General features: G+C 49.3%; 1 protein-coding gene across 5 annotated transcripts in view; it reads right to left on the bottom strand.

Annotated features, from left to right (window-relative positions):
- Window positions 1–23,724, bottom strand: part of PKNOX2 (PBX/knotted 1 homeobox 2) — a 298,567-nt gene that overhangs the window by 190,885 nt on the left and 83,958 nt on the right. For all 5 annotated transcript variants that reach the window (XM_061406325.1, XM_061406327.1, XM_061406324.1 and 2 more), the window contains exon 2: window positions 20,639–20,704. The gene's annotated coding sequence lies outside the window, so the exon portion shown is untranslated. The remainder of the gene's footprint in view (window positions 1–20,638; window positions 20,705–23,724) is intronic.

Here is a 23,724-nt window from a genome sequence, read left to right as displayed (position 1 = left end):
GCTTCTCTTAGCCCTTGGCTGCCCCCAAACCGGCTTTGGCATAGCCCATTCCTTCCTTGCCCTGAGAAGGAATCCGCAGGCTGGGAGTCCAGGGGGCCTGCTTATGTAACCTGTTTGTGATGATAACAATACCAGCACAATGGGGTTGTCACAAAGACTAAATAAAATACTTCAGGCAATGCCTAATAGAGTGTCCTGGACACAGCAGCCTGGATACACGGGGAAATCATCACGATTCCTTTTATCACTATCACCACCACTGTGGTACTCACGAGCTTCCAGGAATCCAAAAAAAAGTGCTCGGAGGCATAAAACACTTCTGGATGAACGTGATTCACCACTTGTTGTAAGCTTACATTCTTCACTCCTAACCCAAACATATCAGGAAGGGTCTTCCTGCTCCTTCTTGACTATGAAATAAAAAACCCTTTAAAAGAGACTACCCTGGGGACTTCCCTGGCTGTCCAGTGGTTAAGACTCCACGCTTCCAATGTAAGGGTCAGGGGTTCAATCCCTGGTCAGGGAACGAAAATCCCATATGCCATGTGGCACGGCTGAAAAAAAAGAAGAGACAGCCCTTAACTATGGGAGATGCCTGGGCAATGCTCAAAGGCCTTGGTACAGGTTGTGTTGCCTGGGTCAGAAGTCAGAGCCCAGAGGGGACCTGCTTAGCCTGGAGCACAGAGTCTGATGATGAATCTGCTTATCGCCCCTTAACGGAGTGAGCTGATGCCCACCTGCAACCCACGGACCCCGCTGGTGAAGAAGCTGGGGCTCCACAGCTGTCACTGGGGACAGACACCCCACCTCTGCTGGGATTTGAGCCTGGTAGCCCCACATCCTAGGGAGCTCCCCGGACCTCTCACGGTCCTTGTCCTGAAATGGGAACCCCACCACACACATTCACCTGACTGCTGGAGCCAGAAAACAGCTCTCATCCTTAACACCCCCCTCCCTCACCACCACCACCCCCACTTGGAGCCCATCATTTCTCCGCCTGTAACATCTCACTAATGTACACAGCCTTCTCGTTCTCCTCCGCCTCCTCCAGGCAGGACACCACCATCACCTGCAGCAGCTTCCTCAAAGGTCTCTTGCCTTTTTGGGGGGGCTTCCCTCAATCCACTCTATGGGCTTCCGTGGTGGCTCAGTGGTAAAGAATCTGCCTGCAATGCAGGAAATCTGGGTTTGAACCCTGGGTCAGGAAGAACCCCCAGAGAAGTAAATGGCAACCCACTCCTGGCTGAATTTGTCCTGTCTTGGAAAGTCCCATGGACAGAGGAGCAGAGTGGGCTACAGTCCATGGGGTCGCAAGAGTCAGACACGACTTAGCGACTAAGCCACCACACCACAATCCACTCTACACACTCAAGTAGGAGCAATCTTCCCAAGGCACATCTGGCCAAATCAATTCTCAGCTTAAAATTCTCCCATGTCACTCAATCTCTCAGTAGCCGAGCCTTTGGGACTCTTCCTGATCTCCAGCCCCTCCTCCCATCACAGCCCTTGCCCCACACCGGCTCCTGTCTTGCATCTCACTCTTCCAGGCCCTCTCTTGCTACAGAAGTTCCCTCAGCCTCAAAGACTTCCACCCACGCCCTTGTCGCTTGGTAAACTGGTCATCCTCCCGGTGTCAACCCAGACCCCATCCCCTGCCCTCTAGAAGTCACCCTCGACCCCACAAGATTTTACTAGGTGCCCTCCTGAGAGCTTTCCGGTGGTCCTCCCTTGCCTGATGACAGCACTTAACACGTTGTACTAGAAGTGCCTGCTTGCCTGTCATCGACCTCTGTTCTTTCACTGATCTGTAAGCTCCAAAATGTCATATCCCCATCCTGAATCATGCCTGAACACAGCAGGCAATAAACATGCATTGGGACTTCCCTCGTGGTACAGTGAATAGGAATCCACCATGGATTCGATCCCTGGTTCAGGAAGATCCCACGTGCCGCAGAGCCCCTAAGCCCATGCACCACATCTACTGAAGCCCGAGGGCCTAGAGCCTGTGCTCTGTCTGCCCCGATAGAAGCCACCGCCAAGAGAAGCCTGCACACCACAACTAGAGTAGACCCTGCTCGCTGCAACTAGAGAGAGCCCACTTGCAGTGACAAAGACTCAGTGCGACTAAAAACTAATAATCAAATAATTAAAAAAGAGTCCATCTCCATTTTTAAAAAAACAAAAAATGTGCTCAATGAATAACAAATGAACAAGTAAACAAATAAACAACAATGAATGAATGAATGAGGATATATAAACTGAAAAAAATTATATGCAGCAGGAGGTGGTACATCATCCAGTGGGACTCAGCACAGGATGGAGGCATCAAGAGGTCAGGGGTCGACAGGAAGGGAGGGGACCTGGAAGAAAGGCAGGGAGGATATCCGAATAGAATGTCCCTGTCTTCCTGCGCCCTGGAACCCTGGACCCCATCTGCGTCAACCTCAGCTACCCGGGAACAGAGAGTTTCGTCAACAGGGAGACTTGCACTATTTCATAAACTTTCTTTAAATTAAAATCAGGCAACACACACACATACACATATACCCCACAGACATCTTCGTCGCTGAAAAGTTGCTCCCTATAAAATAAAAGAAGCTGTTTAAATGTCTTCCTTCCAAGCTAGCCCCACAGAGCTGGAGCTGAGAATACATTAGCCTTTAATGAAGTGAGACTCTCATCTTCCAGGAGACACCTCATTTAGCGCAATTGTTTCAGAGCCATTACAGAAAGACAATTACAAGGAAGCGGGGAGAGTAATTGGAAATGCTGGCAGGAGTTGGGCGAAATGATAATAAATAAAAATATTCAACCTAATAAGCTTCCAGGAGGGGGTGGGATGAAGAAAATCAACATAATTAGAACTGAACCTTAGCAAGGAAAAACAGACAGCAGGGTGGCAAGTGCTCAACTCGTACAGGAAGAAAGAAGAAGTCACACACAGCCTGTGATCATTCTGGGGCTGTGGGCCACTGGCCCCTCCAGAAGCTGCTGGAGGGAGGCAGTTGCATCCGCAGCCCAGAAGCACTGGGGACTTTGAGGATTCTGGTCCTGGCTGCATAACCACCTGGGGTGGAGGAAGCAGGTCCAGCCTGTGCCCCAGGGTCTTCTGTGTGTGGATCCCAGGGAGGAGCCAAGAGCCCTGATTCAGCCACGGACTATCTCCAGTTCTGCAACCCTGGCCAAGAGGCCCCCGGCTTCTGGTCCTAAGAGGAGGGAGGCCAGCTGTCAGATCTATCAGTGTCTGCCTTCTCGAAGGCCATCTCCCTCTACTGATGGATCTTCCCTTCAAACTCAGCCCTTATGATAGGCCCCTGCTTGGCTTCTGAAATTTCCACATAGAAGCCTAGAAGTTGAGCTGAGAGACAGCCTAAGTATCTTTCCTGGTCCCATTCTATCTCCCCATCCCACCCTCATGGGAGAACTATCACTCCCAGCTTGCACTGGACTCTGACCACATCCATGGAGGGGTAGCAGGGCCCCTAGAACACAACTGCATTGGTTGATGGGTTCTGCCCTCCCTAAAATACCAACAGACCGACAGTCTAGAGCATCTGCTGAGGAAATGGTAAGATTCCACAGGACCTATGACCGAAAAATAAATAAATAAATAAATAAACATTTTGAAAAAGGAATATAAATAACTTGAGATCAGAGACCTCAGATTTGTCACCCAGGACCTAACTCACAACCTGGTACCCAGGAGGCATTGATGTTCAGTCGCTATGTCACGTCAAACTTTTTGCAACCCTATGGACTGCAGCACTGCCAGTCTTCCCTGTCCTCCACTGTCTTCTGGAGTTTGCTCAGATTCATGTCCACTGAGTCAGAGATGCTACCTAACATCTTATCCTCTGCTGGCCTATATACTTATTTTTTGTTGTTATATAATAGACCCCAAGTAAATATATCAAGCATACTTTCTGAGAGCAGACATTTGAGGATTAAAGTCAAATTTTAAAACTTTAAAAGACTCTCAGATGTCTCAATTTAAATAAATAGTGTTCAAGCCCCATGTAATTTATTGAGTATCTGCCATGCTCCAGACCCTGTGGAGTCACTGCCACGTGTCACCGCTGAAGAGGGTCCCCAAATTACCATCCCCAAGGAGTTTGCCCTCCAGCGAGATTCAGGCTGTAAAGCTTTAGGCATGATATGGGGCCATGCTAGGGGACAGGACATTTGTCTGGAGACACTGGCACGTATGCATTGAACTCATGTCCTGGACAGTGGGCCAGGGGCCCAAGTCCAAGGTTTTCAGACGTGTTTACAACTCTATCAGTAAAGAATGTTTAATATACCTCAGTACCTATATATATGAAGATGCATGTGTGGGAGAGTATATATAAAGCCTACTGCTCTGCCAATACATGAAATGTCTTATGGAGCATATTCAAAAATAGAAATCTGGACAGGATGAGATAAAATATCCATATAAACAAAGGGCTTCCCAGGTGTTGCTAGTGGTAAAGAACCAACACAGGAAACATAAGAACTGCTAGTTCGATCCCTGGGCTGGGAAGATTTCCCTGGAGGAGGGCATGGCAACCCACTCCATATTCTTGCTTGGAGAATCCCATGGACAGAGGAGCTTGGTGGGCTACAGACCATGGTGTCGCAAAGAGTCAGACACGAGTGAAGCAACTTAGCACGCACACAGCACAGAAACAAAGTTGTACTGTTTTCTTCTCTTATTCCAATGGCCCATCTTGCTCACTCTGGTTTGGAGACTCTGCGTGTAGCGTATCAGTGTCTGGGACTTGACAGTCCTGCCATAGAGAAGTAATTCCAGTCTGCTCAGTACACCAAACAGAATTTAACACCTGTTTTTCTTTTGCTGGCTGGAGCCTCCAGTTTCCAGAACTTGGTGACAAACGAGCCTCCAGCTCCTTTAGAATCGTGGGGTAGAAAAGTCAAAGCAAGAGGATGCAGGGAGAACCCAGACATCCCCCTCTCTGAGACAGACCAGGAGTAATCCTGTTCATTTGGCAAACATGTGCGATAAATTCAGAATGTGCCAGGCGCCATGCCACGTGGAGTGAGGGCTTACTGCATCAGCTATGTGCCCTGTTCTGACATATCTCCATGGAAAAGGACAGACAGGTACACCCAGGATGCAGGCAGACTCTGTTCAGAGTCACCAGGCTCTTGGGAAGGGAGACACTGCTTGCGTTCCCCTCAGGGCTCTGGAAGAGGTGGTGCGGGACTGGGGAGGAAGGGCAGGCTTTGGCTGAGCAGGGAGGACTTTTCAGGAAGAGGAAATGCCCGTGGCAAAGACACAGGGGCAATAAATCAATGGGCGCATTCTTCTCTGCCATTCTCAGCTCCATCTGGAGATCCCATATCCTGAGGCCGGTGAAAGGGAGAGAATACTTATAGAATTGAATATAAAAGGGACAGGGACATGCTCTCAGACCAAACACCCTGGAAACTAGAGAGCCAGGCGTGCTGCCATGACAGCCTCCCTTCGAGCCTGCCAGTGGTTCCTCCAACAAAATAAGCACTTCCTGAGAACCAGAGGCTAACGGGAGGGGAAGGCATTCTAATAACAGGCATTCTCTGCTCTGAGGGATGAATTGAGCAGGACATGGCCTGCGGCGAGGTAGAACAAACGAGTCCTAGGGTGCTGCATACAGTAGCTTTCCTCTTAAAGAGCCCAGCATCCCTAGTAGAAGCATAATGAAAATACGATGTGATTAATAGTCACAGAAGACTTCCCAGGTGGCTCAGTGGTAGAGAATCTTCCTGTAAAGCAGGAGATGTAAGTTGGATGCCTGGTTCGGGAAGATCCCCTGGAGAAGGAAATGGCAACCCACTCCAGTATTCTTGCCTGGAAAATCCCATGAACAGAGGAGCCTGGCAGGCTACAGTCCCTGGGGTCGAAAGAGTCGTACATGACTGAGCGACTAAAGGACAACAACAGTAGTCTCAGAGAGATGCCCAGTGTGCACCAGGAGCTCAAGGAGGATAAACCCTAGCTGAGATGAGGTCACAGACCTACTGATCATGGAGAACCTGAGCTCTAACCAGGTAAATGAGGGGGATGGGATGGAGGGCACTTCAAGGCAGAGACGACCTTGTACAGAAGTCGAGAGGCAGGTAAGGGTACCAAAATCCCCAGTCCTGCTAGCAATGGCGGATTGTCTTGGGATCTGGCAAAGCCAAAGAAAGCAACGGTCATTGGGGCCCTTGGAAGGAGACAGGAAGCCCAGGGATCACTCCCAGGCTGACCCTGCCAGGCCTAGAACTGGGTACCACACACAGTGGTGCTTAATAAATGTGTGTTGATTGTAGATTGTCATTTCTAGGAAGTACTGTAGGCCGGGATAAGCAATTCATTCTTATAAAGCCCCAGGAAGGACCACATGCTGATATGCATTTATTAAAGTCCTCTGATGAGAGAGGGAGGGAGGGAGGGGAGAGAAGAGGGAGGGGGAGGAGCTGAGATAGGGGCTGCCCACCCTTGGCTTTATAGAGCCCTTGGCCCCTTGTATCCAGTTCAGAGTCTAGAGGGGAAAGTAGAGCTGAGCCATGGAGAAGAACAGAAAACAACAGAGCTCTGCTTCCAGAACTAGGGTCAAGCATGCCTACTATTTCCTTTGATTTTCCCAAATATTTTGTAAGATGAGGTTTTCTTTTTCTTTAACAGATGGGGAAACTAAGGCTAAGACCTGGTCCTGGCTTGTTGGGGAGGAAGAGAGAGAGGGGACTGGAGTTTGAGTCCATGGCACCCTGGGCAGATGGGGAAGGGGGAGGTGAGCTGGACACCGTGGGTGCACAGTCCAAGGTCTCTGGACTCCTCCAGGCTCCCCAGGTTCTACAGCCCCTGGACATCCCCAGGTAGAACTCTAGATGCTGGTGCAGACCCGCTGTAGGTCAGACTTGGCCAGTAGCCCTCTAGGACCTGGGAGGTTCTTCATTAAAGGTGTCCAGAAGCATCCTTAGTAGACGAGTCCACAGCAGCCATCCATCCCCTTCTCACCCTGGTTCCTTCTCCAGCTTTGACTTACACACTTTGTATCTAGAATGCCAGCACATCCTACAGAACCCCTGCAGCCTCCCCAGGCCCTGACATCACTACCCTGCCAGGAGGTGAGAGCCCTAGTTTCCAGTCCAGCCTCTCCCACTAAACCCTCAGTGGCCTTAGGCAGGGGATGCCTCCTTTGAGCCTCAGTTTTCCTATTTAGTTCCAAAGAATTCAGCGATCTCTAAGTCCTTGAGCAACTCATGAGCCTCTTCCTCACTTCCTCTCCTTTTCCTCCCTGCCCCACCACGCAAAAACCAGGAATCCCTTCTCTCAGATAAGTGACCATTGAAGCCCCTGGGCATCCCAATTTATGCCACCTGAAGGCTCTTGAGAGTCCCTTGGACAACAGGAAGATCAAACCAGTCAATGTGAAAGGAAATCAACACTGACTAGTCATTGGAATGACTCATGCTGAAGCTGAAGCTCCAATATTTTGGTCATCTGATGTGAAGAACTGACTCCTTGGAAAAGACCCTGTTGCTGGGAAAGATTGAAAGCAGGAGGAGAAAGGGATGACAGAGGATGAGATGGTTGAATGGCATCACTGACTTGGTAGACGTGAGTTTGAGCAAGCTCTGGAAGTTGGTGATGGACAGGAAACAGTCCATGGGGTCACAAAGAGTCGGACATGACTGAGTGACTGAACTGAACTGATAGTCATGACTGCTTGTCCATTACACATTTATCCAAATCCACAGAATAGAGTGAACCCTGTCGCTCACTACAGACTCCGAGTGATGAGTGGCAATGCAGGTTCATCAGTTATAACAAAAGATTGAAGGTAAAAGGAGCAGGGGGCAACAGAGGATGAGATGGTTGGATGGCATCACCGACTCAATGCACATGAGTTTGAGCAAACTCTGGGAGATAGTTAAGAACAGGGAAGCCTGGAGTGCTGCAGTTCATGGGGTCACAAAGAGTCTGACACGACTTAGCGACTGAACAATAAATAGAGGCAGGCAGGCAAGCTAGGGCCAGGGGCCTCTGCACAGCCCAGCCAGGGTGTCCTGGCCACGACATCTGGGGATGGGGCAAGGTCCCTGACCCAAAGTCAGCTGCTTCATTCCCAAGAGATGTCCTAATGTGGCAGGAAGTACATACATCCTCTCCGGGGTCGTGTAGACCTGAGTTCACATCCCCTCCGCTCCTCTTTAGCTATGGACCAATGCTGAGTGTGTTGCTCACTCTGTCTGATTAAGCCCGGCTTTCTGATCTGTCCTGAGGCCCTGTCTCAGAGGGCTGGGGGGAGGGTTACGACAGGTAAGCGCACTGAGCAGAAGCTGTTCTTCAGTGCTTCCTGGGTCGGGTTAACGGCAGGACTCCCAAAGTCCTCTACAGTCCTGGGGGTCACGCGGTATGCGGAGCAGTGCCACCACCCACACTCGGCCAAGTCACCAAGGCTGAGCAGTTCCGTGATGAAAAAGCCCACCTTCCAGCAGGAAATGTCTCCTCCAGGGCGAAACCCAGGTGGGTCGCTTGAATGTGATACAGTTGTTTTCGTTTTCTTTTAATGAGTTTAGTTATAAAGCATCCGCAGTGAATTCCTCCTGCTTCTGCAGGTACTAATACTTGGACAGTTGGGGATCATGCTAAGTCACTTCAGTCGTGTCCTACTCCTTGGTATCCCATGGATTGTAGCCTGTGAAACTCCTGTGTCCATGGAATTCTCCAGGCAAGAATACTGGAGTGGATTGCTATTTCCTCCTATAGGGGATCTTCCCGACCCAGGGATCAAAACCCTGTCTCATGTCTCCTTCATTGGCAGACGGGTTCTTTACCACTAGCACCACCTGCATCAGGGGCATTAATGAAACTCATCCAGCCTCCCCCACAAGACCGGGTGGTCCCCAAATCAGACACATCCCCTGCGTGGCCCCCTGCCCCAGAAAGCGGCTCCTCCACCAGTTCCGGCCTGGAGATGGGTCCGCCTTATGGACCAACCTCACAGGCACCCTGAGACGCCCACCCCAACACCCACCCCAAGCTAGCCTAATTCAGTCCTAAGTATTCCTAAGGTGCCTTCCCATTTCCCGCTGTAATAAATGGCACAGAATGCAAATGGAGGTGGATGTGGGACACAGATGTTTGCACTAATTTAATTGAGGGAACACCTTGGATTAAACACTTTGCAAAACACTCACAAATAGGTTCAGTGCATTCGGTAATGAAAAGCCTCCCAGCCCCCTGGCACTTGGCTGCGGCTGCCTGGGGGCTCTGGAAGGAGCAGTGCTGGGAGTGGGAGGGCATGGAGGAGAGGCCAGAGCAAGGTGGAGACAAGATGCCTCCAAACACAGGGAGAAGGCGCCGGAGCCAGGGTGCTGGGAGGGCTTCCAGCAGATTCTTCACCAGCTGGGACTGACTTCACCAACAGACAGGATCTGGGGGTGCTGGGGATGGCGGTAGGCAGCACCTGCCTCCCCACATGGATGGCGGCTCATCTCTGGGGAACCATGACAGGCCGGTGCCTCGCTCCTCGAGACTCAGCCCCAACACTAACGCCTCACTGCTCGCCTGGCTGCTGGCCAGTCACCAACCTGCATGGGATTTAGGACTCCCGGGACCCCAGGGAAGATCAGCCTACTTGACCCTTTGGGCCTGAGAGTGGGTGGGAACTCTCAGAGATTTGGGGGTTATTTACACAGCAGTGCTAATTTCTCTGAAGCTACTTCTTCCTTACCTTCCCCTGCAGCTTAGAGTGCTTCAAAAGTTCAAATTCTGTGCATCTACCAACCCCCAAGCACTCCTTCACCTTTCACCTACCCACCCATCCATCCATCCATCCATCCACCCACTCATCCATCCACCTGCCCACCCACCCATCAATCCATCCACCCACCCTTCCATCCATCCAACCACCCATCCATCCTTCCACCTGCCCGCCCACCCATCCATCCATCCATCCATCCACTCATCCATCCATCCATCCCCTACCTCTGGAACTACAGACATGAGTAACACCTGACACCTGCCCTGGAGGTATGTGTTGTGTCCCAGGAGGCAGACTTCACAGTCCCGGGTCCACATGATAAATGCCTTCAGGGAGGTAAACTTGGTAACCTGAGAGCCCAGGGACAGGGAAGCAACTTGGCATGACAGTCTCAAAAGACCAGAGGAGAAAAGAAGAGTTTACCTAGCAGAGGGAACAGCATACGCAAAAATAATGAATGTAGAAAGCCTGGCAGCAGCTGAGACTCAAGAGAGATCGTGTGTGTGGGTCCACACGGGGGACACGTAGCACAAATGAAGATCTGCCTGCGCCATTTTCACCAGACCCCTTCTCCCACCCCAGCCCCTGAAAGGTCCCATAGTCGGGCCAGTGTGGAATCAGTTCCTGTGATGCTTGCTCCTACGTCTCAAGAGTTCCAACAAGGTCTGGGTGATTTTACATTCCTGAAAACAGAATCCTTAATTTTCAAACACAATGATCACTTCAAGCATAATAACCATTATAATAATAACCTCTTATACTTGCATAGTGCTTTATAGTTTATAAAACACTTTCATGTATCTCTTGTAATCTTCCACCAACGACACTTGGAGAAAGATAGAATAGGCACTATTAGTATTTTTGCTTTCTGGATGAGAAAATTAAATCCCAAGGTCCCAGCTACCTAAAGAACAGAACTAGGGCTCACATTCAAGACTTCTGATAGCAAAGGGCATGCTTGCTGACTCATTCACTCATTCAGTGCATCATGGAGTATTTGTTGAGCACCTATTATGAACCAAGAAACCCTTCAGACTCAGAGCATAGATAACATGGTGGGATGTTAAGATGACTGGAAGCCTCGATGAAGAGACAGAACATTGGCACCAAGGGGAAAACATCAGGGCAAAAAGCAAAGCACTGAAACTCAGAAACAGAGGAAAACATAAAGCACTATCTTCAAACACTGCCCCCCGCCCCACACACACATGAACACCCTACAGTCTGCACACATACAAGCAAGAGGCATATACCCTTATCACATAGGAAGATATGAGCCATTTCTCCTCAACTGCCCTCATGTTTCCCAGCATGGCCTGCAGACTCCTTTATCCTTACAGCCCCACTCCTAGCTAGGCAACAGACCAGAGCCAGCAGCCGGAGGCTGCCTGTGGGGCTTCAGCTTCACCCGTCTCCCAGCACACACACAGGTTCTCCCAGTGCAACAACCCAGGAATTCCAGCATGGGGAGAGCCCAGGGTGTGCCCATCCAGGGCAGCTTAGGTTATAGTCAGGATGGATAGACAGGATGGGATGGGATAGGATGGGATGGGATGGAGAGATGGATGGATGGATGGATGGATGGATGGATGGATGAATGGATGGGTGGATGAGTTCATGGATGAATGGATGGAAAGATGGATGAATGGATGGATGGATGAATGGATGGAAAGATGGATGAATGGATGGATGGATGAATAGATGGATAGATGGATGGATGGATAGATGAATGTATGGGTGGATGAATGGATGAATAGATGGATGGATGGATGGATGAATGGATGGATGGATGAATGGATGGATGGATGGATGGATGAATGGATGGATGGATGGATGGATGGATGAATGGATGGATGGATGGATGGATGGAGAGATGAATGTATGGGTGGATGAATAGATGGATGGATGGATGAATGAATGGATGGATGGATGATGGATTGGATGGGTAGATGCATGGGCTGGTTGGATGGCTCGTTAGCTGGATAGATGGGGAGGGAAGGCTGGGAAGCATAGGAGCTTTCACCTACTTAGAGCCTGCTGGGGCCCTGCCATTCAGCCAGTTACAGGCAAGCACTGCCTTACTCTCTGATGAGGACAGACAAGCCTCAGTGCCCTCTACAAAAATAATATCCATCTCACAAGATCCATGTCAAAATGTACGACAAGAGATGCTGATGTACCCTGCTGATGTGCAGGGTCTGGCACACAGAGTGAATTAGGACCTTCCCATCCCGGAACCAAAGGTAATGGATGAGCAAGTAACTCTGCAAAGCCCCTACAGAAGTCAGTCTCCTGTCGCTGCACCACCATCACTCATCCTGGGGTTTGGAAGACTTAATGGAGAAAACCTCTCCATCACTCCACCCTCTTCCCCTTGGCTCATTCATTCGTTTTTCCGTTCATCCAAAACTGTAGGGGCCTACTGTGGCCAGGCATGATTCTAGGTACTGGGATCAGGAGAAGAATAAGATTCAGTTCCTAACTTGGCTAGACAGACAGATACCTTGTTTGAGGTCCTGTGACAATATACAGGATGTGGAAAGACAGCACCCTTTCAGGAAAGGCAGGAAGCCCGGTCAACGGTAGTCAGAGAGGAGATGCGTAAGCTGGGCATTGCAGGAGGAGCAGGTCTATCCAGGCTGAGGAGATTCCAGATGGAGGGAGCAGCAAGTGCAGAGGCACCGAGGTGCGAAGTTACGCAGAGTATTTTGGGGAAACCGAACAACCTGGCATTCTAGGCACCAGGAGTAGGAGTGTCTGTAAGTAATGGGGAGGAGGGAGCTGCAAGGCGAGCAGGAGAGAAAGCTGGCAGGTAGACAGAGCTGAGTTGTGCGGCCCATGGCCAGCCAGGCCCAGGAAGCCGCAGACAGTAAAGAATCCCTGGGGATGTGGGGGCACAGGTGTGACACGGGCACAGGCTCACAACAGCATTTATTAAGCTCCAGGTGTTGCAGGCCCAGAGCTAGGCTCCTTCATATTCTGGCTGGCTCTGTCAAACATGAATTTGACAAGGTTTTCTCCTCTTTGATTCATTCAGTTATCCCTAGAGAAATGGCCAGTTTGGCCAATCTTCCTCTCTGAAGAGCCAGGCTGGCTGGCTAACAGCAGAGACCAGGGGAAGGTTCCCACATCGCTACCATCACCAACCGCAGCTAGAGCTGCTAGAATCAGTGCCTAGAAGGCTCACAGAAGCTCCTGAGAATCGGGAAGAACTTGAGAAAGGATAACGGTGGAGGTGACAGGAGCCACAGAGGAAGCAGACAGCAGGAAAATCCCTCAGGCTGGACAAAGAGAATAGGAGAGAAAGGCCAGGTGGGTGGTGGCAGCCACTTTGTACTTCCAAACCCTGCTGGAAGCTTCTCCAGGCCTGCTCGCAGCAGGGAAGTTTACCCTCCTTCCCTTCCTTTTCTCCCCTCCCTCTGTCCCTCTCCCCAGCTCCTCTCCAGAAAGGTTTATGGAGAAGACTCCAGATAGCCCTGTCTCCTGCAGGCATAGTCACACCAACTGAAAGGAGATTTAATTAGCAAAATCTCGTTAGGCAAACGAAATTATCCGTAAGACAATACTCCTCTGGACAGGGGGTATGATTAAACAAAGCCATTAATTGAGAGAGTCGCTTGGGCAGCCCCCCGGAAGCGTTCATCTCTGGGCCTGGCTCCACAGTGCCTCCTTGGGCCAGTGGAACAGACCCGGTCCCCTCTACCCACCACACACCCTCCCCACTCCATCTCTGCTCTTCCAGGACCCTTCCAGTTGGGGCTGCAGACCTCGTAGCTCATCAGCGGCCTCTCTGTCGTCAGATTCCTGCTAAAGTGCCTTGATTGCATAATGTCTATTTGCATAATGTAAATTGCAATCTCCTAGCTCGGGAGGCAGGAATCACAGAACAGCCATTATTTTTTACCACTCCACAAAAATTCTACATTTAGAAAGCAGATTTGCAGCTCAGAAAGCCGTATAAATCTGAATCCGCCACCAACGCCATTAAATCACACCAATTAAGCCGGACCAACGAAGAGGCCCCTGTCACTGTTCTCTGCACACTCAAGGACTCCCAGCCCAGATGGAGGCCATGGAAAACCGGAGGCTGTTGGCGGCGGGGCTGGAGCCGAGTGGCAAAGGCAGGATGTTCTATCTTGTAAACCTTCAGACACACACCCCGAGCACAGGTGCCCATCAAGACTTGGTGGGCAGAGGACAGCCTGATTTCTTGTGGGCACATTATTTGAAGACTCTTCATTTATAGAGCAGGACACTAGTGACTGAACTGAACTGAACTGAACACCGTAAGTGGGGAAGAAGCCAGCACCTTCCTCAAAGAGAGAGGAGAGATTCCAGGAATTTCACACAAGGGTGCAAAGTCCAGACCTTCAGCATCTCTTTAATGACCTTTTTCTGTCTTTTCCCAAGTCCCCTCCAGCCAAGAGAAAGAAAACCAAGGGCAAATTCTGCTCAGACTGGGCTGGGCTGGGCCAGATTCTGAACTCCTTCTGAGAGCTGTTTCCTAGGGGTCACTAGAAAGAGAGAAGCCAGTCACAAGTTCCCCAGAGAGGAGCCTTTCCTCTGAGAACAGCTTCCCCATAGCCACATACCTGGTTACTCTTTTGCTTCTTTATTGCTCATTCAATATTCATCTGTCAAAGGGCAGGATGCTAATGTGTATTATTAAAATATCAATAGTTTATGAGTGAACTTTTATGGAGAGTACAGTTAAAGGGAAGATGCTTGACCATTTCCGTCAGAAGCGATGGAAAGGAACAGTCTTTCCAACTCCACTTTTTTCCCTATGTACTGTGGGGAGGGGATGGCTGAACCATTACAGGGTATCTAATGTGTGCCAGGAATGGCCCTAAAGCTCGTATGTGCTGAATTTCATTTAGTCCCCAAGCCGCCCTGGGACGCGTGTACAATCCCATTTCCATTCCAGAGACGAGGAATCTAAAGACCAAAGAGATGTGTCCGGAATCATAGAGGTTCTAAGTCATAGGGCTTAAACTTGAACCCCAGCTTTGGGCTTCACACCCGATGCTCCACCCCCAAATTGAGGCCTTGAAAATACAAATGGTCTTTTAAGTTCTTATCTGTTTCCTTCACCTGCCCAAATTAAACATTGGTTTCCTGACTCAAGTTTCATGAAAGGAGAAAGGAGAGAAGAGGAAATCATTCCATGCTTTCACATAGACCCATGCCCACAGAGTCAGTCTCTGCTTTAGAGATGTCTAAGCCAGTTCAGTTTTCATTCCAATCCCAAAGAAAGGCAATGCCAAAGAATGTTCAAACTGCCACACAATTGCACTCATCTCACACAGTAGCAAAGTAATGCTCAAAATTCTCCAAGTGAGGCCTCAACAGAACGTGAACCAAGAACTTCCAGATATTCAAGCTGGATTTAGAAAAGGCAGAGGAACCAGAGATCAAATTGCCAACATCTGCTGGATCATCGAAAAAGCAAGAGAGTTCCAGAAAAACATCTACGTCTGCTTTATTGACTATGCTAAACCCTTTGTGCAAATCACAACAAACTGTGGAAAATTCTTCAAGAGATGGGAACACCAGACCACCTGGCCAGCCTCCTGAGAAATCTGTATGCAGGTCAAGAAGCAACAGTTAGAACTGCACATGGAACAACAGACTGGTTCCAAATTGGGAAAGGAGGACGTCAAGGCTGTATACTGCCACCCTGGTTATTTAACTTATATGCAGAGTACATCATGTGAAATGTGGGACTGGATGAAGCACAAGCTGGAATCAAGACCTTTTTAATCAATGTTGAGGGACTGGTCTGCCCAATACACAGAGGTACCTTCTGAATCGACCCTGCTGGGCACTGATGTAGGAATTAATCATATGCTTCTCAGGGCCCCTGTATTTTGTCTTATATTACAGTTTTATTACATCTGTCTCCCTCCCAGACCATAAGTTCCTTGTGGCCAGGAACAGTACCTTGCTTATTTATTCATTCATCCAGTCATCCATTTATTCCATTTATTATTAAGTTAATAATAACTGAGTACATCATGCAGAGTACAATATGCAGAGTACATCATGAGAAATGCTGGCCTGGATGAAGCACAAGCTGGAATCAAGATTGCTGGGAGAAATATCAATAACCTCAGATATGCAGATGACACCACCCTTATGGCAGAAAGTGAAGAGGAACTGAAGAGCCTCTTGATGAAGGTGAAGGAGGAGAGTAAAAAAACTGGCCTAAAATTCAACATTCAAAAAACTAAAATCATGGCATCCGATCCCATCACTCCATGGCAAATAGATGGAGAACAATGGAAACAGTGACAGACTTTATTTTCTCGCGCTCCAAAATCACTGCAGATGATGACTGCAGCCGTGAAATTAAAAGGTGCTTACCCTTTGAAAGAAAAGCTATGACCTAGACAGCATATTAAAAGGCAGAGACATTATTTTATCAACAAAGGTTTGTCTAATCAAAGCTATGGTTTTTCCAGTAGTCATGTATGGATGTGAGAGTTGGACTGTGAAGAAGGCTAAGCACCGAAGAATTGATGCTTTTGAACTGTGGTGTTGGAGAAGACTCTTGAGAGTCCCCTGGACTGCAAGGAGATCCAACCAGTCCATTCTGAAGGAGATCAGCCCTGGGATTTCTTTGGAGGGAATGATGCTGAAGCTGAAACTCCAGTACTTTGGCCACCTGATGTGAAGAACTGACTCATTGAAAAGACCCTGATGCTGTGAAAGATTGAAGGCAGGAGGATAAGGGGACGACAGAGGATAAGATGGTTGGATGGCATCACCAAGTCGATGGACATGAGTTTGAGCAAGCTCCGGGAGTCGGTCATGGACAGGGAAGCCTGGCATGCTGCAGTCCATGGAGATGCAAAGAGTCAGACACGACTGAGCAACTGAACTGAACTGAAGCCAGTTCCCATGAAATTAAAAGACACTTGCTCCTTGGAAGAAAAGCTATGACAAACATAGAAAGCATATTAAAAAAAACAGAGACATTGCTTTCCAACAAAGGTCCCTATAGTCAAAGCTATGGTTTTTCCAGTAGTCATGTACAGATGTGAGAACTGGACCATAAAGAAGGCTGAGCACCAAAGAATTGATGTTTTCAAATTGTGGTGCTGGAGAAGACTCTTGAGAGTTCCTTGGACTGCAATGAGATCAAACAAGTCAGTCTTAAAGGAAATCAATCCTGAATAGTCATTGAAAGGACTGATGGTGAAGCTGAAGCTCTAAAATTTTGGCTACCTGATGGAAAGAGCCAACTCATTGGAAAAGACCCTGATGCTGGGGAAGATCGAGGGCAGGGGAAGAAGCAGGTGACAGAGGATGAAATGGTTGGATGGCATCATCGCCTCAATGGACATGAGTTTGAGCAAACTCATTGAGGAGATGGTGAAGGACAGGGAAGCCTGGTATGCTGCAGTCCATGGGGTCACAAACAGTTGGACACAACTTAGTGACTGAACAACAACAAAGCCAGTTCCCAGAATCTTTTCTGCGCGTTTGGAAGGTAAGGAAGGACTGCGGGTGATGTTGGAGATGAGGTCATCAGACTTCCCCCTTTTACGGGAGAGTAAACTGGGTTTCTCGGAGCCTCAGGATAAAGTAATTAAGGCTTTAGAATAGAGTCTTAAGTTTGATTTCAGGTCTGTGGCTAACTTACTGTATCCCTGACTAGGGTTCCTCTCTGGTGTCTGGACCTCTGCCCCCTTTCTGTAGGTACTACTGAGATAATAACAGTGTCTCATAAAGCAGTAGAGGGTTTTAAGGAGAACATGCCCATCACATGCTGATCAGAGTTCTAGCATATAGTAAGTGCTCAACTAACATGGTTATTAATATTAATATTTAGCCAACTTGTGGAAGACTTCAGACGCTCCCTCCAAACCTTTTCATCAAAATCATGCCCCTTTGCCCCCTCTCTTCCCTACCCCCTCCCTTTTGTCACTAGCCATTCCCGTATCTTTGGGAAAACAAACTGGTTCTCCCTCAACCCTTCAGCTGCTTGAGTTCTGGTTGTATCCCCTTAAGTCAGGACAGGGCATCCAGAGGACTCAGATCCTCTTTCAAAACTTGGCTGCAACTGGCTCAGGAAAACGGCAAAGGACAGGGAGTTTGGGCCTCAAGGGTTCTGCCTCCCACAGGGTATAGTGTGTCTATGTGTGTGTGTGTGTGTTGTGTGTGTGTATGTGTGAGTGAATGTGTGTGAGAGTGTTATGTTTGTGAGTGTGAGTGTGTGTGAGTGACTGTGTGTGAATGTTGTGTGTGTGTGAGCGAGTGAGAGTGTTGTGTGTGTGAGTGAGTGTATGAAGGTGTGGGGACGAAGCAGACTGTGGCCTGCCCTGAGCTCCATCCAGGGATGGACCTCTTCATCCAATCTTTGGCCAAAGCTGAGTCTCCCAGCTTGGAAAGCCCTGGAGTCGGCGGGGGGTGGGGAAGGAGCTACGCCCCAGGGAATGAAGGGCTCAAGGCTTGTGGCGTCTGTGTCACAGGTCTAAGTCCCTCTCCAGACCTGGCACTTCAAGCTGTGGGCTGCAAACTGGAGCCCCTCTTGCTGAGAAGGACCATTGGGTAGAGGTTTCTACCAGCTGCAGAGCCTCAACACCTCCTGCCAGGGGGAGGAGCCTAGCCTTCCAGGGGGGCTTCAAACACAGACATTGTGTGAGTTAAGAGACGGTTTGATTCTTGAAAGCAGGGCTTTCCGTAGCTTGCCTCAGGAGGCTGTGCTTTGCCATACCGGATGAACACTAGCTGTGGGCGTGTCCTCGCCAAAGACAGCTGCAATGACATATTACCACCCCCCAACACATTCTTCATTGAACGTGCTGTGCCTATTCCTCCTTTGAGACGGGATTAGGGGGTGTCCACGTCCCCTTCTTTAAACCCAGGTGAGCCTTTGTGTCTGCCCCAAACAGGAACATGTGGAAGTGATAGCAGGCAGCCCCGCCCAGCTCCTGGCTCCTCTCAGGGATGCTCCCTCAGGGCACCCATGTTATGAGGATGTCCAGGCCACAGGGAGAGGGCACATGGTTCTGATGTCAGCTAACACCTTGGCTGACAGTTGGTATCCACCTGCAGAGTGACAAGCGAACGAGCCTTCCGATGATTCCAGCATTCAGCTTCTGCCCCCGAGGAGACCCCAGGCCTGTGGACCAGAGACAGTACCCCCCACCCTCGTGCCCTGTTTGGACTCTTGACTCACAGAATAAATGAGCTCAATAAATGTTGTTAAGTCACTAAGTCTTGGGGTGGTTTGTTACATAGCCCTAGGAACTGGAACACCACCCAAATTATGTTTGACTTTTCCTTTTCAAATCCAGCCCTCACTTCAGACTTTGAGACCTTTCCCTTCTCTGCAGGCTCCTCTGCATGGGGCAGCCTGAGCAAAAACCCTGCTCCCTGAAAGACCCTTTGAATCATCCCATTTCAGCATCCTGGGACCTGCAGATTCCCGCTCTGCCTCCGTCCTCTGGGCAGGTCCCAGATTGTCCCCGAGAGGGCGCTCCCCCGAGGCTGGGTGGTCGCAGGCTGGGCATCAGCTGACCTCACGGATCCAGGCAGAATGTGTGCAGACCTAGTTCCCCTACTTGCTGGCTCTCACGAAGTTCACGCTCGGCTTGCTCCTCTCACACTTGACTTGACTTATGGGGTCCCTCTAACCTCCGCCGCGAGCAGACATCGATTCTCACAAAGGTCATTATCTTCCTACCCTGGCTCCCCCCTCCCGCCCCCTCGGCTCCATCTCTGAGGTAGGTTTTCCTGGAACAGGAGGGAGGGAGGCACCCTTTCCCACCCCCGGGCCTGCGGGCTTGAGAGGGGGTGCCCTGGGAGCCACACCCGTCAATCACGGAGGCACCGGCATGGCCTCGCAGGCCATTAGGCAGAGGGCCGGCGCCCTGCTCAGTCATCGGGCAGCCATCGGCAGGATGTTAGACGATCGCGGGGTGGCCATTCTTATGATTTATTCAAATACTCATTACAGTCAATCTATTTTTACACAGAGGTGAAGATGTGCGCTGATAACGGTTAATCATTTATAATTCCATGGACTGGTTGGGAGCCAATGTACTATCAAAGTCGCAGCCGCTGGGGCCCCGGGAGCCCCTGAAGCAGAGTGGGGGAGGTTGCCCAGCCACAGGCCCTTCCAGCTGACACTGCCTGAGCAGGGCCGGGATGGAGGGCACAGCTGGAGGGCACAGCTGGAAATAAGGATGAGGGGATCCCAGACCAGTCTCCAGAAGCTCAGCCTCATGAGGGCACTGTGCCGGCAGAGAGATGCCCAGCAGACAGATAAGGCAAAGAAACCCAGAAGATGGAGAAACCACCTCTAGCTGAATTACCAAAGAAAGTTCCACTGAGCAGACTGGACAGAGGCCAGGGCCTACGGATTAGAAGACTTCTGCCAAGTGGGAGAGTCTGATGAGCAAATACACACACATATAAGGTGCAGTGGTTCCTAGGCTGACCAGAGGGAAGCGACCAGCCGTATTTCCTTTTTCCTCCCTCGTGTCTCTCTAGAAACAACCAGACATAAAAGCAAGTGCGAGCTCTGAACTTCGCCTGGTTCCTCCTCTCACAGCCTCCCACACTTAGCTCGCACACCATAGTGGCTGGGGTCTGGCCTGGCCTTGCAAACTCCAGAATCTCCCTCTCCAACACTCATGACTCACAGAACACATCAGACCCACCGTAATGCACAATCAATACAATCTAATTAAATAGGATGTCCTGTTACAGGGCCTCTTCGTCACATTCAGGCCTCATCTAATTACAGGTCCACCATATTTCACGTCCTGACCGGCTCATTGTCGAGCGCGTCCCTCGCACAAGGCATGGTTGTGGAAGATCAGGTTCAGGGCTGGTCTTTAACCCATAACCTTATTGAGTTAGCTTAGAAAATGCCAATCAAAGCTACTCACAGTTCACAGTCCCTTTGCTGGTGAGCGGCATGGAGGTCGGCCTCAGAGTCCCACTCCAGTTTCAACCTGATGGTGAAAAAAGACATCTTTATAGACTGCGTGTGATTCAACACCTCCCCTGTAGGAGTCCCAGAGAAAAAGCAGCTCATGGCTGTGGGGCGCCCTGAGCTGAGCAAAGCAATGATCATTTACCAATGCCTCTTGTCTGACCAAAGACCCCAGCAGAGCGGGACAGAATGGAGGAGCCCCTGGGAAAGCTTGAAACTCATATGGGGGAGCTGCCCAGACAAGCAAACACCACCACCAGTACTGTGGTTTATGGCAGGATTACGGAAAGTGAAGAGTCAGTCCCCTTGGGTTAGAAGGGAGATGTTCATGGGGAACAGTGATGGGGTGTGACTGATAAGATCAGAAAACATGATTGCTTTACCCTGGGATAAAGCAACAACAACAATAAAAAGAAGAAAACCCAGCACAGGGACTACCCTGGTGGCCCAGTGGTTAAGAATCCACCTTGTAATTCAGGGGACTTAGCTTCAATCCCTAGTCAAGGAACTAAGATCCCATATGCCTTGGAGCCACTAAGCCCGAGTGCCCCAACTCCTGAGCCCAAGTACTGCAACTAGAGAGTCTGTGCACTGCAGCGAAAAATCCCACATGACACAGCGAAGATCCTGCATGTTGCAACTAAGACCCAGTACAGTCAAATAAATACATTTTTAAAGGAGAGAAAAAAAAAAAAAGCCAGCACATATTTATACCATCTACACTCACCCAGCCCAGCAGGAATAAAATCCATGGGTCCCATAATAAAAGTGCTGCCACGTCATTGGTGAAACAAGAATATCCATCAGATAAGATGAGAACGTACATAAAGCAGTGCTGAACTGTGTGGTAGAGACTATAACTCGCTCTCTCTCTACAGAAATGGGGACTGTGAGAGCTGGAGAATTCAGGGAAGTTTTCAGGGAGAGGGAGAACTTGACCAGGATCTTGGAGGACAGGTCAGGCAAGATTCAGCTGGTGGAAGAAGAGAGGTGGCATTCCAAGAAAGGGTGCAATCTGAGCAAGAATGATGGGGGAAAGCGTGGAGTGTCCAGGGACAAGGCAGAGGCTGCGTGCCTGAGACACTGGAGGAGGAATTAATGCTGAGTCAGCCGGCTGGGGCCAGAGCATCCCAGCTCGAGTGGCAGCTGGAGAGGTCAGGCTTGGGCTGGGAGCTCCTGGAGCCATGGAAGGTTTTCCTACAAAGAAATGTCATGAAAGAGAGAACCCTCCCCACCCCCACCACTCTGTAGTATTTTCCTTTTAGTTAAGATGAGAGGTTCCCTGGAAAAGGTGGAGTTTCAGACAGGACATTCAGGAATGGAGTGTGATACAACGCACTCCTGGAAAAGATGTCCCTCTTGTTCATGATGATGTCACCCAAGATGAGGCACTTCCTGGGGCTGTCTACTAACATCTCCAGGACCAAGACTGCTGACTCATGGAGGTGCTTCAGAGACAAGACCAGACCACTGATGGCACGTGGCTGAGGATGAGGACTGCATTTATGCATCTGTTTAGCCCACAACATAACAGGTTCTCAACAAGTGTCTGCTGCAATGTTCAGAGGTGGACTCTGTTCATTCTAACCAGAACCTGACAACCAGCTCCTAGCTGGCAATGGGCTCCAACTTGTAATCTTCTACACTATTGACACATTGCTACTGAGCGTATATGAACTCAAGACAGGAAGTTTCTTGATTGAACTGCATGCAGTGCGGATTTATCCCTGCCTGCTGGGACTGACTGTTGAGACACCAGAGACTTGGAAGGAAATAGGTTGGACCTCCAGGTGCACATGCTGGTCAGCTGGACAGGACAGCCACTCTGTTCGGGAGATGGATTCTGATGGGCACGTGTTACAAAGCTTTGAACAAGTTGAAAGGATGGGCCAAAATTAAAAAGTCAATTTTTCCCACGACCAGTTTTTATCTCTCATACAATAACATCATGACAACCATAAATGAAATAAATTTGAAAATAAAAAAATTCTTATTACATCCTATCACTCTAAACCATCAAATTATTATATGCTATGTCCACATGCAAATCCATTTTAGTTTTTTACTGAGTTGTGGAAAAAGATTTGACAAGGATAAATATACCAAATACTACTCTTAACATTCAAAAGTCAATTGCAAAAGTCACACATTGGGAACTTCCCCGGTGGTCCAGGGGTTAAGAATACACAGGGGACACGAGGTCGATTCCTGATCTGGGAAAATTTCAGATGCCAAGGGGCAACGAAGCTTGTGCGCCACACCACTGAAGTGCAAGCCCCTAGAGCCCACATTCCAAAACAAGAGAAGCCCTTGCCCTGAAACTAGAGAGTAGCCTCAACTAGAGAGAACCCATGCTTAGCAACAAAAACCCAGCACGGTCAAAATAAAAGAAATCACAGATTGGGGTGACCTGGTTTTTTAAAAAAGGGCAAGTGTTATTTGAGTTAAATGCAAGTTGAGGTAGAGCCCAGGGTGTGATGTTGCTGCCAAACCCCTTACATTGATCTCAGTTGCCTTAATAGCTGTATGATAGGCAACCAAGAGAATGGTCCTCTCACTTTAGACGTAGCGATCTACAGTACTTTCAGATGCAGTTTTGACATCATATTTTAATAACTTTGACAGTGATGGGTAGAAGAGAGAGGTGAGCAAAGATGTCTAGTGGTCAAAGTACTGGCTAACAGTTTAGTAATTCAAAGCACAACCTCTGGAATCAGACAGTACAGGTGTCTATCACAGCCCCACCGCTTCCTGGCAGTGGGCCGGTGGGTAAGTTACTTAACTTCTCTATGTCTCAGTTTTTCATATGCTGTTGTTCAGTCGCTAAGTCATGTTTGACTCTTTGCAGCTTCACGGACTGTAGCACACCAGGCTCCTCTGTCCTTCACTATCTCCCAGAGTTTGCTCAGATTCATGTCCATTAAGTCAGTGATGCTATCTAACTATCTCATCCTCACCACATCCTTTTCCTTTCACCTTCAATTTTTCACAGCATCAGGGTCATTTTCAATGAGTCAGCTCTTTGCATCAAGTTGTCAG

The sequence above is a fragment of the Bos javanicus genome, chromosome 29 (assembly GCF_032452875.1).
Source record: "Bos javanicus breed banteng chromosome 29, ARS-OSU_banteng_1.0, whole genome shotgun sequence".
NCBI classification, from domain to species: Eukaryota; Metazoa; Chordata; class Mammalia; order Artiodactyla; family Bovidae; genus Bos; species Bos javanicus.
The sequence above is the reverse complement of the archived record's forward strand: the minus strand, read 5'-3'. Positions and strand labels throughout refer to the sequence as shown.